Below are 15,557 nucleotides of genomic sequence, written 5' to 3'. Positions count from 1 at the left end.
ACAGAATTTTTCAAGTCTAATGTATTAGAAGATATAGATATGTTAAAATGTTCAATATGTTAAAAGTTATCATTGTAATCGGAAAATGTGCTGCTTCTTTAAACTGTGGTGGATCATTATACTGATAAAATTTAGTATTCATTCTATGGGAAAAACCCAAGCTCTGCTCCAAACACTTTACTTCTACATTAATTCTGCCACTTTCATCTTTCCCCCGTCCCTCACCCTTTGGAAGGGTGAAATATTTAAATTGAAGAGAAAAATCTAATTTTAAAAATAATTTTTGTTTACAACTTGTTTTTGATTTTTATATTATCTTTGTATCCTATCTATAAACAGAATCAGTAATGAAAGCCATAGATGATGATGGAAGAGCTTCTTAGGTCCATGCTAAAAATGAAACAAAAGTGTATACCTTTACTAGATGTCAACATAAAAATACATGCATATGATTAAAGAAACCCATAAACAAGGGGAAATCTCATAGAAGTGAAATAAGATTTGAATATGGAAAGAAGAGGACACAAAAGTCATTCCTGCATTCACAGAAATCTCATTTTCAGTATAACAGATCATCTCATGACACACTTTTGGAACATCAGTAGGTAGAATTTTTTTTAGCACAGAGCCTGACCACACTTTCTTTCAAAAATATGGAGTTAATATGTCACTCCTGAAATCATTATTATGATTTTTATTTCCTCAACGTTATACTGAATACACTGAATTTAGAACTGAGGCAAATAAGAGTCAGTCTCCTAGTCACAACTGTTACCTTTTACAGCCTAAGAATTTTGCAAAAATCAAAGCATAGACATAAGTTCACTTCTATCCATCTAAAGAAGCACAAAAAAAAGAGATGTTTTAAAAGGTCATGTCATAGGTGGGTATAGTCCCATTGTTTAGCTGCCTCTCTCTTGACTCTCTGACCTGGGACATTGTGGGGATTTGCCTGATTGCAATAGTTGCAATTCCTAGTCTCAGTTCTCTTGACTCTATCCTTGAAGCCGGAAGTATTAGACAGAAAAAAATAGAGACCTGTATTTTTTTTTTTCCCGAGACAGTGTCTCTCTCTGTCGCCCAGGCTGGAGTGCAGTGGTGCAATCTCGGCTCACTGCAAGCTCCGCCTCCCGGGTTCACACCATTCTCCTGCCTCAGCCTCCTGAGTAGCTGGGACTACAGGCGCCCGCCACCACACCCAGCTAATTTTTTTTTTGTATTTTTAGTAGGGACGAAGTTTCACCGTGTTGGTCAAGATGGTCTCAATCTCCTGACCTCATGATCCGCCCGCCTCAGCCTCCCAAAGTGCTGGGATTACAGGTATGAGCCACCATGCCCAGCAGAGACCTGAAATTTTTTAGAGAAAACATGTGCAGATAGGTATTTAACTGATTAATGTCCTCTGTTAATTACTTGAACATTACTAGCCAATACATGTGAGCTTTTGCAGACAAAGGGTTGCAGCCATATAGTCCTATTCTTGTTGGTTGCATGTCAACAACGTGCACCTGTAAAATACTGTTAGCCCTATTTTCACTCTCATTATTTAATACAAATGATCACTGTTCTTTTTTATTATTTTCTCTTCTCTTAATTTTCTTACTCTCAGATTTTTTCTACCACACCATCTTCTTCTTGCATAAACCTAACACCCTCTGCTGGTATGTAACATTCTTTATTCTCAAGGGTGGCATCTTAAAGGGCGTTTCAGACCTTTGGGTCTTACATTAATTTAGTTGTGGGTCCACAGCTGGGAAGCTCAGTATCAAGACTGCGCAATCACTGATAAGAAGAGATAGACAAGCCAGCTGGTGATCACACTTGACGAGGGCTAACAGTGAACTCCGCCTAGGCAACGGGGAGGGCCAGGAGCAGGGGCGTATGCTGTGAAGGGTAAGCCCTCAAACAAGGTGAACAGCAGTGAGGTAAGGGCTTATTCCCTCCTCGAAGATTTTGTTATTATCTTGCCCCTCCCCAGATACAATCCTTTAAAGGTTTCTTATTTTCTTTTGAAGAAAATTCTATACTCCCCTCGTTTTCAAGGCCATCTCCAAATTGGCTTCAAAGGGTCTTTCTATTCACAGCTTCCATTAGTCTCTTCCAGGCTCCTAGGAAAACAAGATCATTTATTTATTTATTTATTCATTTTCTTAAAAGTACAGCCATTTCCAGCCTCATTCTTGGATCAGGCCCAGCATGGCCTTCTCTCTCACATGTGCACACACTAACCATCTAAAGATGGATTCTAGATCTCCATCATGAAGACTTCTTTAAGCCTCCCAGGGAGGAAGAACCTTCAAGCTTACCATGAGGAAAATATTTTCTTTTTTATACCTCTTCCACAGAGAAATCTTTACCTTTCTATACCATTTTTATGTAGCTTTTAAGTTGTGTCACGAGTATTGTAGTGTCCCTATTAACCTCTAAGCTTCTTGAAGGAAGGAATTGTGTCTAACCCTTTTTTTGCCTTAACCGTAGTAAAACTTTACTGATTGAAGAACAAACGTGGAAGGGTGTTTTCGGGAAATAGCCTTTTGTTTAATACTCAGTAAGTTGGTTTCTATCTTATCTCTTCATAAAACTCCACAAAGTGACAGAATTCCTTCCTTTAATTGAGATCATTTTCAGCTCTAGTCTACCTCCAGATGGTCTGTTTTAAATTAATGGCTAAAATTTTACTACTCTTGAGAACTTGGGCAAACTAATCAACTGTTCTTAGTCTCAGTGTGCTCTTTATAAAATGAAGGAAACATTAATACTTCCACTGCTTTGTGAGGCTTGAATGAGATGCGAGTCCCTCACTCAGTTCATCTCAGGGCCCTGTGCTCAATAATCATCCACTCTTAGGACTGAGCTGAAAGAACAAGCACATTCAAAGAAACAATGGGGTTTACCTTTTTTTCCCAAAAAAGTATTTTTATTGTTTGGCAACCAATAAAGAGTACATAATTCTTCTATCTCTTCTTTCTCTTTTTACTTAAATAAGCAAGCAATCAAACATATAGTTTTTTTCCTGTTAAAAACATATTCATTATGTAGACAAAATTTAAGAATGTTAGAAAAACTTCAATGTAGCAACAATAAGAGTCATATAATTAGATATGCCCTGTGTTTTAATGACTATTTTGATTTACATGATACCAAGGGTCTGTGTAGGAAGATAAGTTTAGCCCAAAACAATCTTAGCTAAAGCAAATGCAAAACAGGAAATTTAGACACAAGGAAATAAACACTAGTCCTAAAGTATGCTCTTTAAAATAGCTGTAACGCAGCATAGAGCTTTGCATCTATATTTGTGAACAAAATTATCCACACAGCTGTCCAATATCTTGCCAGAATTGTAAACTTCAAATTAGGACTGCAAACTAAATGCCACTCAAGAAAGTGGTCATGAGGCTGGACTCAGTCGTTGGTAATTATTCTTGACTCATCAGCAAGGGCAGAGCTGATTTTACCATTTCATTAACAAATCACTTCTGAACAGTTTCCTCCCAGGTGCTTAAGAATGAAGAAGTGGCTGTCAGGACTGCACTGGTGGTATTTTTCAAAATGTGGATCGCTGGTCATATTAAAATAAAAGTTTTTCCCCTGTCAGGTTAGCAGAAATGTAAAATGGAGACTGGAATTTAGATGTAGAATTTTGTGTCAGAACCACATTTGATAGCCAATTACACACATCTGGCCCACAGTTAAGAAAGTGAACTAACAGCATTAAGAGCCAGACATCCTGGGTTCAAATCCCAGCTCTGCCATATAAGGCTTGGCCTTTCTGTGCCTCAGTGGTCTCATCTGCAAAATCAGGATGATATCATCCTCCAAGGACTACTGTGAGGATTACATTTCTTTCTTTCTTTTTTTTTTTTTTTTTTTGGCAGTTTTTACATTTATTTAAACAGAAAACATGCACATGAGCTGTCTACTCATTTTCTTCACTGCGCAGGCTGGCATTGGGGTTGGTGACTCTGATGGCCAGTTGGGCAGCTCTTTCCACAACGGCTTTGCGGTTCTTGGAGGAAACATTGTGAGCAATCTCGGCACAGTAAAATTTGTTGCACATCAGCAGCACTTCCAGCTCCTTGTTGTTGTGGACCAGAACTTCCAGAAGCCACTGGGCAGCATGTGCTTTGATTTTTTGTTGCTCCCATAACCAATGTTGGGCATCAAGATCTGGTCCTTGAATCTTCTATGAACCCTGTTGCCAATGCCTCTGGGTTTCCGCCAGTTACGCTTAATTTTGACATATCGGTCTGACTGGTGCCGGATGAACTTCTTGGTTCTTTTTTTGACGATCTTGGCCTTCACAAGGGGTCTGAGGGCTGGCCATGATGCCGAGGAGGAGATGGCTGCCACCTCCGTAGGCAGGGCCCAGGAAGAGAGGATGAAATTGTTCCTATGTTTAAAGTGCTTGGAACAGAACACACACACCCTGTGAAGTCATTACTGTCATTATTACATTAACACTTCTCTTTTTGAAAAAGGACACTTTTTCTATTAGTTAAGACAAAACATACCATATACTTGCAAATTACTGGAACAATTATTGAAATTAAAATTCTATAGGAGAGTGACCTAAATTTTCTTTGTAATCAGAATGGATATGCCTCCAGCTCCATTCTTGAAGCAGGATGCATGCCAAGGTCAGAAGGAAAGTGACTTCTGCTTTCACAAACCTGTGAGAGAACGGGATCCGGGATGAGTCCTCCACTCAGGGGCTCACCTTTCCAACCATATCAGGCAACACATCAAGGAGGCTCAAGTTCTTTCAATTCAAGGAATGCACATTTCATTGCTTGAAAGAGGACATTTTAAATGTTTCTTGAAAGGTTATACAGCATATTATGACAGACTTAGGACAACAAACAACGCTTCTGTTAACTGTTAGAGTTCTCTGGCAGTGTTATTATGAGTCAACTGCTCAGTAAGAAGATGGTTAATACTGAGTGACAAATTGATTAGATTGAAGGATGCAAAGTATTGTTCCTGGGTGTGTCTGTGAGGGTGTTGTCAAAGGAAATTAACATTTGGGTCAGTGGGCTGGGAGAGGCAGACCCACTCTCAACCTGGTGGGCACCATCTAATCAGCTGGCAGCGAGGAGGCAGGAGAAGATGGAAGAGCGGACTACTGAGTCTTGCAGCCTCCATCTTTCTCCCGTGCTGGACGCTTCCTGCCCTCGAACATCAGACTCCAAGTTCTTCGGCTTTTGGACTCTTGGACTTACACCAGTGGTTTGCCAGGGGCCCTCGAGCCTTTGGTCACACACTGAACGCTGCACTGTCAGCTTCCCTACTTTTGAGGTTTGGGGACTCAGACTGAACCACCACTGGCTTGCTTGCTCCTCAACTTGCAGACAGCCTATCCTGAGATTTTACCTTGTGATCGTGTGAGTCAATACTCCTTAATAAACTCTCTTTCGTATATACATATATCCTATTACTTCTGTTCCTCGAGAGAACCCTAATACAAGGGATTAACATCAGAATTTTGAATTCACCTAAAAGCAAGTGAGGTTACATGAAGTAAGTACAAGAATGCCCTCCAAAATGTACCTTAAGTTGAATGGAAAGTAAAAGAAGAGATCAGAATTTTTTTTATATTACTGGAATGTTGTTTCTTATAAAAGGCATACTTTAATTCAGTAAGTAATTTGAGAGGGTCTGAAGACTAAACTACAGGTTAAAAAACATTGCCGGCTGTGCACGGTGGCTCACACCTGTAATCCCAGTACTTTGGGAGGCTGTGGCAGGCAGATCATGAGGTCAGGAGCTCCAGATCATCCTGGCTAACACGGTGAAACCCTGTCTCTACTAAAAATACAAAAAATTAGCCTGGCATAGTGGCACACACCTGTAGTCCCAACTAATCAGGAGATTGAAGCAAGAGAATCGCTTGAACCCGGGAGGTGGAGGTTGCAGTGAGCCGAGATCGCAGCCACTGCACTCCAGCCTGGGTGACAGAGCGAGACACCATCTCAAAACAAAACAAACAAACAACAAGAAAAAACAAAACATTGCCAATGTTTCCATATTGTGGGAAAGTTATTTATTGAGAAACAATTTATTATTTTATTAGACCATGCAGATTATGGTGGTGTGATATTATACCTACAGAAATACAATATAGAATAATACTATAGTTTCTTTTAAAAGAGCCTTCTACATGTTGCAAAAATCTGATTTTTAATTTAATGGAACTTTAAGTCATCAAGAACATTTTATTAAGAAACACAGCAAGGATTAGTATTGTAAATATTATTGTCTGTTTGTTTTATTAATCATGGAGAAAAGTTGTCACAATACTTGCCCTCTATGATATTTCAGTAAGAATTATCTGCCAAATAATATGGTGATATCCGTAGCAATAACAATCTCATTGACTTATGAGTTAAAAATTTACCTTATGCTGCAGATGGTTGGTTCCCATGCCCTGAGAAATACAAGATGCTCCATGGAAGTGCTGATGATTTTACCACCATAAAACCAGCTGTATTCACATGTCACATGCCCCGGAAGTCAAGCACGACCTACTTAAAACCTTAGCTCTGCAGTATAGAGGTCTCCTCCCTCTCTGAGCTAAGATGTTTTGGGGAAGAAGAGCTGTAAGTTTATTAGAATTTGCTCCCACAAGTTCCAGTGAGCAGAGTAGTCACCGCGAACCCAGGCTTTGTGGCCTTATAAATCGGAATCGACTAGCTGTGTATTCTTGGGAAAGTCACTTAACATCTCGGAGCCTCAAGATTCTCATTAAAAAAGTGAGAATTTGAAAGTAGCATCATCATAGGGAATGACGGCTATGTGGTGCCATCTGATTCTTGGCACAGGTCCTTCATGACATTGTAACTATTGTTTTAATCGCACCATGCATTAACAAATAAAATGTATGGATTAAATGAAGCTACCTTAACTAAAGTTGATAATTAATGAAAAATGCTCATCATAACCGGAAAAAAAATTTATTTTCTTCTTTTAAAATCAGGATCCCTGATAAAAATTTACCCATAATACAAATCTACCCAAAATGAGATTATCATCCACAATCTCATGTAAAAATATTTAGGCTGGCGTGGTGGCTCATGCCTGTAATCCCTGCACTTTGGGAGGCCAAGGCAGGTGGATCACCTGAGGTCAGGAGTTTGAGACCAGCCTGGCCAACATGTTGCAATCCCCATCTCTACTGAAAATACAATAATTAGTCGGGCGTGGTGGTGGGTACCTGTAATCCCAGCTACTCAGGAGGCTGACACAGGAGAATCACTTGAACCCGGGAGGCACAGGTTGCAGTGAGCCAAGACCATGACATTGCACTTCAGCCTGGGCAACAAGAGTGAAACTCCATCTCAAAATAAGTAAATAAATAAAAATATTTAAAACACAGATTTTTTTTAAAAGCATTTGGTAGCCTGACCAATAAGTGGAGAGAGAAAAAGTAATGCTCCAAGAATAAACTATTATATTTTAATTCTCAAGTCATTTAAATTGATAATTTTATGGGTCCTTGCACATAAACAGCTGAAATGTTAAATCAATTCATTAAAGTGTGCATAAATTCACTAAATGTTCTTAATCATCATTAAGCCTTAAACAACCTGTGACATCAAAATGATTACAAAGAAACAGTCATAAATTACTTTGAGTTATCAACTATATATTTAAATACTGGGATACTGGTAAGTTATTTGGTATTTTAGGGGATATTAAATATTCCATCTCTAATATAATTTATATTGTGTCATGCTTCCTGCAAGTTTTTAAACAGAAACTTTAAGAAAGTGATTATGCACTTAAAAAATCATATCAAGCAATATAAAATCTGAACACCAGATTGGTACAAAATGTGAATATCACATAAAAGTAACCTGGCATTGAAAATGAGAAGCTGGGGGCGGAGCAAGATGGCCGAATAGGAACAGCTCCAGTCTCCAACTCCCAGCACGAGCGACACAGAAGACCGGTGATTTCTGCATTTTCAACTGAGGCAAACAGGGTCTGGAGTGGACCTCAAGCAATCTCCAACAGACCAACAGACAGTCCTTCTGACTGTCAGAAGGAAAACTATCAAACAGGAAGGACACCTATACCAAAACCCCATCAGTACGTCACCATCATCAAAGACCAGAGACAGATAAAACCACAAAGATGGGGAAGAAGCAGGGCAGAATAGCTGGAAATTCAAAAAATAAGAGCGCATCTCCCCCTGCAAAGGAGCGCAGCCCATCGCCAGCAACGGATCAAAGCTGGTCAGAGAATGACTTTGATGAGGTGAGAGAAGAAGGCTTCAGTCCATCAAACTTCTCAGAGCTAAAGGAGGAATTACGTACCCAGCGCAAAGAAACTAAAAATCTTGAAAAAAGAGTGGAAGAATTGACAGCTAGACTAATTAATGCAGAGAAGATCATAAACGAAATGACAGAGATGAAAACCATGACACGAGAAATACGTGACAAATGCACAAGCTTCAGTAACCGACTCGATCAACTGGAAGAAAGAGTATCAGCGATTGAGGATCAAATGAATGAAATGAAGCGAGAAGAGAAACCAAAAGAAAAAAGAAGAAAAAGAAATGAACAAAGCCTGCAAGAAGTATGGGATTATGTAAAAAGACCAAATCTACGTCTGATTGGGGTGCCTGAAAGGGAGGGGGAAAATGGAACCAAGTTGGAAAACACTCTTCAGGATATCATCCAGGAGAACTTCCCCAACCTACTAGGGCAGGCCAACATTCAAATTCAGGAAATACAGAGAACACCACAAAGATACTCCTCCAGAAGAGCAACTCCAAGACACATAATTGCCAGATTCACCAAAGTTGAAATGAAGGAAAAAATCTTAAGGGCAGCCAGAGAGAAAGGTCGGGTTACCCACAAAGGGAAGCCCATCAGACTAACAGCAGATCTCTCGGCAGAAACTCTACAAGCCAGAAGAGAGTGGGGGCCAATATTCAACGTTCTTAAAGAAAAGAATTTTAAACCCAGAATTTCATATCCAGCCAAACTAAGTTTCATAAGTGAAGGAGAAATAAAATCCTTTACAGATAAGCAAATGCTTAGAGATTTTGTCACCACCAGGCCTGCCTTACAAGAGACCCTGAAGGAAGCACTAAACATGGAAAGGAACAACTGGTACCAGCCATTGCAAAACCATGCCAAAATGTAAAGACCATCGAGGCTAGGAAGAAACTGCATCAACTAACGAGCAAAATAACCAGTTAATATCATAATGACAGGATCAAGTTCACACATAACAATATTAACCTTAAATGTAAATGGACTAAATGCTCCAATTAAAAGACACAGACTGGCAAACTGGATAAAGAGTCAAGACCCATCAGTCTGCTGTATTCAGGAGACCCATCTCACATGCAGGGACATACATAGGCTCAAAATAAAGGGATGGAGGAAGATCTACCAAGCAAATGGAGACCAAAAAAAAGCAGGGGTTGCAATCCTAGTCTCTGATAAAACAGACTTTGAACCATCAAAGATCAAAAGAGACAAAGAAGGCCATTACATAATGGTAAAGGGATCAATTCAACAGGAAGAGCTAACCCTCCTAAATATATATGCACCCAATACAGGAGCACCCAGATTCATAAAGCAAGTCCTTAGAGACTTACAAAGAGACTTAGACTCCCATACAATAATAATGGGAGACTTCAACACTCCACTGTCAACATTAGACAGATCAATGAGACAGAAAGTTAACAAGGATATCCAGGAATTGAACTCAGCTCTGCACCAAGCAGACCTAATAGACATCTATAGAACTCTCCACCCCAAATCAACAGAATATACATTCTTCTCAGCACCACATCGCACTTATTCCAAAATTGACCACATAATTGGAAGTAAAGCACTCCTCAGCAAATGTAAAAGAACAGAAATTATAACAAACTGTCTCTCAGACCACAGTGCAATCAAACTAGAACTCAGGACTAAGAAACTCAATCAAAACCGCTCAACTACATGGAAACTGAACAACCTGCTCCTGAATGACTACTGGGTACATAACGAAATGAAAGCAGAAATAAAGATGTTCTTTGAAACCAATGAGAACAAAGATACAACATACCAGAATCTCTGGGACACATTTAAAGCAGTGTGTAGAGGGAAATTTATAGCACTAAATGCCCACAAGAGAAAGCAGGAAAGATCTAAAATTGACACTCTAACATCACAATTAAAAGAACTAGAGAGGCAAGAGCAAACACATTCAAAAGCTAGCAGAAGGCAAGAAATAACTAAGATCAGAGCAGAACTGAAGGAGATAGAGACACAAAAAACCATCCGAAAAATCAATGAATCCAGGAGTTGGTTTTTTGAAAAGATCAACAAAATTGACAGATCGCTAGCAAGACTAATAAAGAAGAAAAGAGAGAGGAATCAAATAGACGCAATAAAAAATGATAAAGGGTATATCACCACCGACCCCACAGAAATACAAACAACCATCAGAGAATACTATAAACGCCTTTACGCAAATCAACTAGAAAATCTAGAAGAAATGGATAATTTCCTGGACACTTACACTCTCCCAAGACTAAACCAGGAAGAAGTTGAATCCCTGAATAGACCAATAGCAGGCTATGAAATTGAGGCAACAATTAATAGCCTACCCACCAAAAAAAGTCCAGGACCAGATGGATTCACAGCTGAATTCTACCAGAGGTACAAGGAGGAGCTGGTACCATTCCTTCTGAAACTATTCCAATCAATAGAAAAAGAGGGAATCCTCCCTAACTCATTTTATGAGGCCAACATCATCCTGATACCAAAGCCTGGCAGAGACACAACAAAAAAAGAGAATTTTAGACCAATATCCCTGATGAACATCGATGCAAAAATTCTCAATAAAATACTGGCAAACCGGATTCAGCAGCACATCAAAAAGCTTATCCACCATGATCAAGTGGGCTTCATCCCTGGGATGCAAGGCTGGTTCAACATTCGCAAATCAATAAACATAATCCAGCATATAAACAGAACCAAAGTCAAGAACCACATGATTATCTCAATAGATGCAGTAAAGGCTTTTGACAAAATTCAACAGCCCTTCATGCTAAAAACGCTCAATAAATTCGGTATTGATGGAACGTACCTCAAAATAATAAGAGCTATTTATGACAAACCCACAGCTAATATCATTCTGAATGGGCAACAACTGGAAAAATTCCCTTTGAAAACTGGCACAAGACAGGGATGCCCTCTCTCACCACTCCTATTCAACATAGTCTTGGAAGTTCTGGCTAGGGCAATCAGGCAAGAGAAAGAAATAAAGGGTATCCAGTTAGGAAAAGAAGAAGTCAAATTGTCCCTGTTTGCAGATGACATGATTGTATATTTAGAAAACCCCATTGTCTCAGCCCAAAATCTCCTTAAGCTGATAAGCAACTTCAGCAAAGTCTCAGGATACAAAATTAATGTGCAAAAATCACAAGCATTCTTATACACCAGTAACAGACAAGCAGAGAGCCAAATCAGGAATGAACTTCCATTCACAATTGCTTCAAAGAGAATAAAATACCTAGGAATCCAGCTTACAAGGGATGTAAAGGACCTCTTCAAGGAGAACTACAAACCACTGCTCAGTGAAATCAAAGAGGACACAAACAAATGGAAGAACATACCACGCTCATGGATAGGAAGAATCAATATCGTGAAAATGGCCATACTGCCCAAGGTTATTTATAGATTCAATGCCATCCCCATCAAGCTACCAATGAGTTTCTTCACAGAATTGGAAAAAACTGCTTTAAAGTTCATATGGAACCAAAAAAGAGCCCGCATTGCCAAGACAATCCTAAGTCAAAAGGACAAAGCTGGAGGCGTCACGCTACCTGACTTCAAACTATACTACAAGGCTACAGTAACCAAAACAGCATGGTACTGGTACCAAAACAGAGATATAGACCAATGGAACAGAACAGAGTCCTCAGAAATAATACCACACATCTACAGCCATCTGATCTTTGACAAACCTGAGAGAAACAAGAAATGGGGAAAGGATTCCCTATTTAATAAATGGTGCTGGGAAAATTGGCTAGCCATAAGTAGAAAGCTGAAACTGGATCCTTTCCTTACCCCTTATACGAAGATTAATTCAAGATGGATTAGAGACTTAAATGTTAGACCTAATACCATAAAAACCCTAGAATAAAACTTAGGTAGTACCATTCAGGACATAGGCATGGGCAAGGACTTCATGTCTAAAACACCAAAAGCAACGGCAGCAAAAGCCAAAATTGACAAATGGGATCTAATTAAACTAAAGAGCTTTTGCACAGCAAAAGAAACTACCATCAGAGTGAACAGGCAACCTACAGAATGGGAGAAAATTTTTGCAACCTACTCATCTGACAAAGGGCTAATATCCAGAATCTACAAAGAACTCAAACAAATATACAAGAAAAAAACAAACGACCCCATCAAAAAGTGGGCAAAGGATATGAACAGACATTTCTCAAAAGAAGACATTCATACAGCCAACAGACACATGAAAAAATGCTCATCATCACTCACCATCAGAGAAATGCAAATCAAAACCACAATGAGATACCATCTCACACCAGTTAGAATGGCAATCATTAAGAAGTCAGGAAACAACAGTTGTTGGAGAGGATGTGGAGAAATAGGAACACTTTTACACTGTTGGTGGGATTGTAAACTAGTTCAACCATTATGGAAAACAGTATGGCAATTCCTCAAGGATCTAGAACTAGATGTACCATATGACCCAGCCATCCCACTACTGGGTATATACCCAAAGGATTATAAATTAGTCTACTACAAAGACATATGCACACGTATGTTTATTGTGGCACTATTCACAATAGCAAAGACTTGGAATCAACCCAAATGTCCATCTGTGACAGACTGGATTAAGAAAATGTGGCACATATACACCATGGAATACTATGCAGCCATAAAAAAGGATGAGTTTGCGTCCTTTGTAGGGACATGGATGCAGCTGGAAACCATCATTCTTAGCAAACTATCACAAGAAGAGAAAACCAAACATTGCATGTTCTCACTCATAGGTGGGAACTGAACAATGAGATCACTTGGACTCGGGAAGGGGAACGTCACACACTGGGGCCTATCATGGGGAGGGGGCAGGAGGGAGGGATTGCACTGGGGAGTTATACATGATATAAATGATGAATTGATGGGTGCTGACGAGTTGATGGGTGCAGCACACCAGCATGGCATAAGTATACATATGTAACAAACCTGCACGTTATGAACATGTACCCTAGAACTTAAAGTATAATAAAAAAAAAAAAAAAGAAAATGAGAAGCTGTTACCCTGTGAAATTATAATGTAAAAACACACTAGATAAAATGCAGTATCTTGAGTATAATCTGTTATGAATTCTGAAATTGTGTACAAAATGTGTATTGTATGGATTTTAAGACCTCTCTCACATGTAGACTCTTGACATACCTGGCCTGTAAAAGATATATAGGCTGACAGACCTAGGAGAAAAATTGCTATGTTCTGAGCCCAATGTGCCTCTTTGGTCCATAAGTATCATTTACAAGAACAATCATGATTCTTTGATTCCAAACTGTTGCCCCAGTTATGAGGCGATTGCTCATACCTGTGGCACCAGTCACTCCATCAAACCTTCATTCTGGGCTGCACACTCCTGGAAGGAACCATAAAGGAGGTTTCAGGGCAAATATCCTTTGTGTTAGGATCTGGCTCATGTCCACATCCCCTTTGCTGGTACCATATTCAGTCCATGAAAACCTACTGGATTCTAGAACTTTGTAGTAGATGTAAAACTCCAGAACGAGTTCCAGAATTTTACTTTGTGGTCCTTCTGTGTCTTAGCATTTTGTCTTAATCAGTTTAGGCTGATGTAACAAATTACCATAAACTGGGTGGCTTAAACAAGGAATATTTATTTCTCATAGTTCTGGTGGCTGGGAAGTCCAAGATGAAGGCATTAGCATAGTTGAGTTCCGGTGACTGCTGACTGCAGGCTGCTGATTTCTTGTTTTATTCCTACATGGTGGAAAAAGAGCAAGCTACTTCTCTGGCCTCTTCTGTCAAAGTTGTAAAATTTCATATTCAGACATATAAAAGTTATAATGCTTACTTCAAATTGAGAATCAGTAGGGTGATAAGCATGTTAGCAAGAAACATAATTATCTCCACATATAAACTAATTTTAAATATTACAGTTTACTTTTCCAGGTACTAATTCCTTGGCTCTTATAAAATGTATACTTCAGAAGATCCCTTTCCTTGTTTCTGCTTTTTATTCCAATTTTATAACTTCTCATAAAAAATGAAATAAGATAAATTTAAATGCTGTGTAATTCATCTATCTGGAAAAGAACATCATTCTTCTGACAACACTGAACATGTAGATGAGGAATCACAGTGGAGGAAAGCTATCCTAATGGGACCAAGTATCCCAGTGGTCACAGACTTAAGGGAAGGGATTCAGGATGTTAGGGATGTAGGGGAGGAAAAACACCATTCACTTCCGCCATCTTTTTGTCCACAGTTTTGTCTGAGAGTAGTGATCGCTATAGAGGTGAAGAGTTAAGAAATACAGAGATTCATCTTCATTTCTGACCACTTCACCTCCAAATATGCATTAAAAGCACTAGTGTAAACTAATGTTATTACTCCTATCCTCCTGCAAGCCTGGAGGACATTGCCTGTGTCCCCCCCACATTGATTTCTTCAACCAGTTTTTGATTCAATTGTTTCCACCCTGACATAACATAAAAGACAATATGGAACATACAAGTAACATTTATATCCTGGAAGGCTTTCTCTACCTCGGAGAGATGACAGATGTCTCCATGTATAAAGCTGATTCCTTCCAGAATGGTTTGAGCAGGGATACTTATGTCAAATAGAATCACATGGACTCCCCTATGACTCAGAAACAGCCTAGGCAGAACCCAAAATATCTACCACTTCCTGTAATGACAACAATTTCTTTTAAAAAAAAATAATTTTGACTTTTATTTTGTATGCAGGGGATATACCTGCAAGTTTTTTACACAGGTATGTGCTGTAATGCTGATGTTTAGGATATAGAATTCCATCACTCAGGTAGTGAGCATATTACCTAACAGGTAGTTTTTCAACCCATCCCCCCTCCCACCCCTTCTAGTAGTTCACGGTGTCTAGTGTTACCATATTTATATCAATGTGTACTCAGTGTTTAGCTTCCCCTTCCAAGTGAGAACAAGCTGTATTTGGTTTTCCATTCCTATATTATAATAATTTACTTAGGGTTATGGACTCCAGTTGTATCCGTGATTCTGAAAAGGATATGAATTCATTCTTTCTTATGGCTGTGTAGTATTCTGTGGTGTATATGTAGTACATTTTAAAAATTCAATCCACTGTTGATAAGTACCCAGGTTAATTCCATGTCTTTGCTATTGTGAATAACGCTGTTATGAAAATACAAGTGTATGTGTCTTTTTGGTAGAATGATTTATTTTCCCTTGGGTATATGCCCAATAATGGGATTGGTAGGTTAAATGGTAGTTCTAAGTTCTTTGAGAAATCTTCAATTGCTTTCCACAATG

The 15,557-nt window shown here is 39.1% G+C and overlaps 1 pseudogene across 1 annotated transcript; it reads right to left on the bottom strand.

Moving 5' to 3' along the window:
- Positions 1 to 3,859: 3,859 nt before the first annotated feature.
- On the bottom strand, positions 3,860 to 6,421 carry LOC104667582 (annotated as a pseudogene). Its single transcript, XR_004053910.1, has 2 exons — positions 6,395 to 6,421; positions 3,860 to 4,404 (listed from the first exon to the last, which is right to left on the bottom strand). The product of XR_004053910.1 is annotated as a 60S ribosomal protein L32 pseudogene (transcript).
- Between the last annotated feature and the right edge of the window lie 9,136 nt (positions 6,422 to 15,557).

This window comes from Rhinopithecus roxellana, chromosome 16 (genome assembly GCF_007565055.1).
Source record: "Rhinopithecus roxellana isolate Shanxi Qingling chromosome 16, ASM756505v1, whole genome shotgun sequence".
NCBI lineage: Eukaryota > Metazoa > Chordata > Mammalia > Primates > Cercopithecidae > Rhinopithecus > Rhinopithecus roxellana.
Note: the sequence above shows the minus strand (reverse complement) of the source record. Positions and strands in the feature narration are given on the sequence as shown.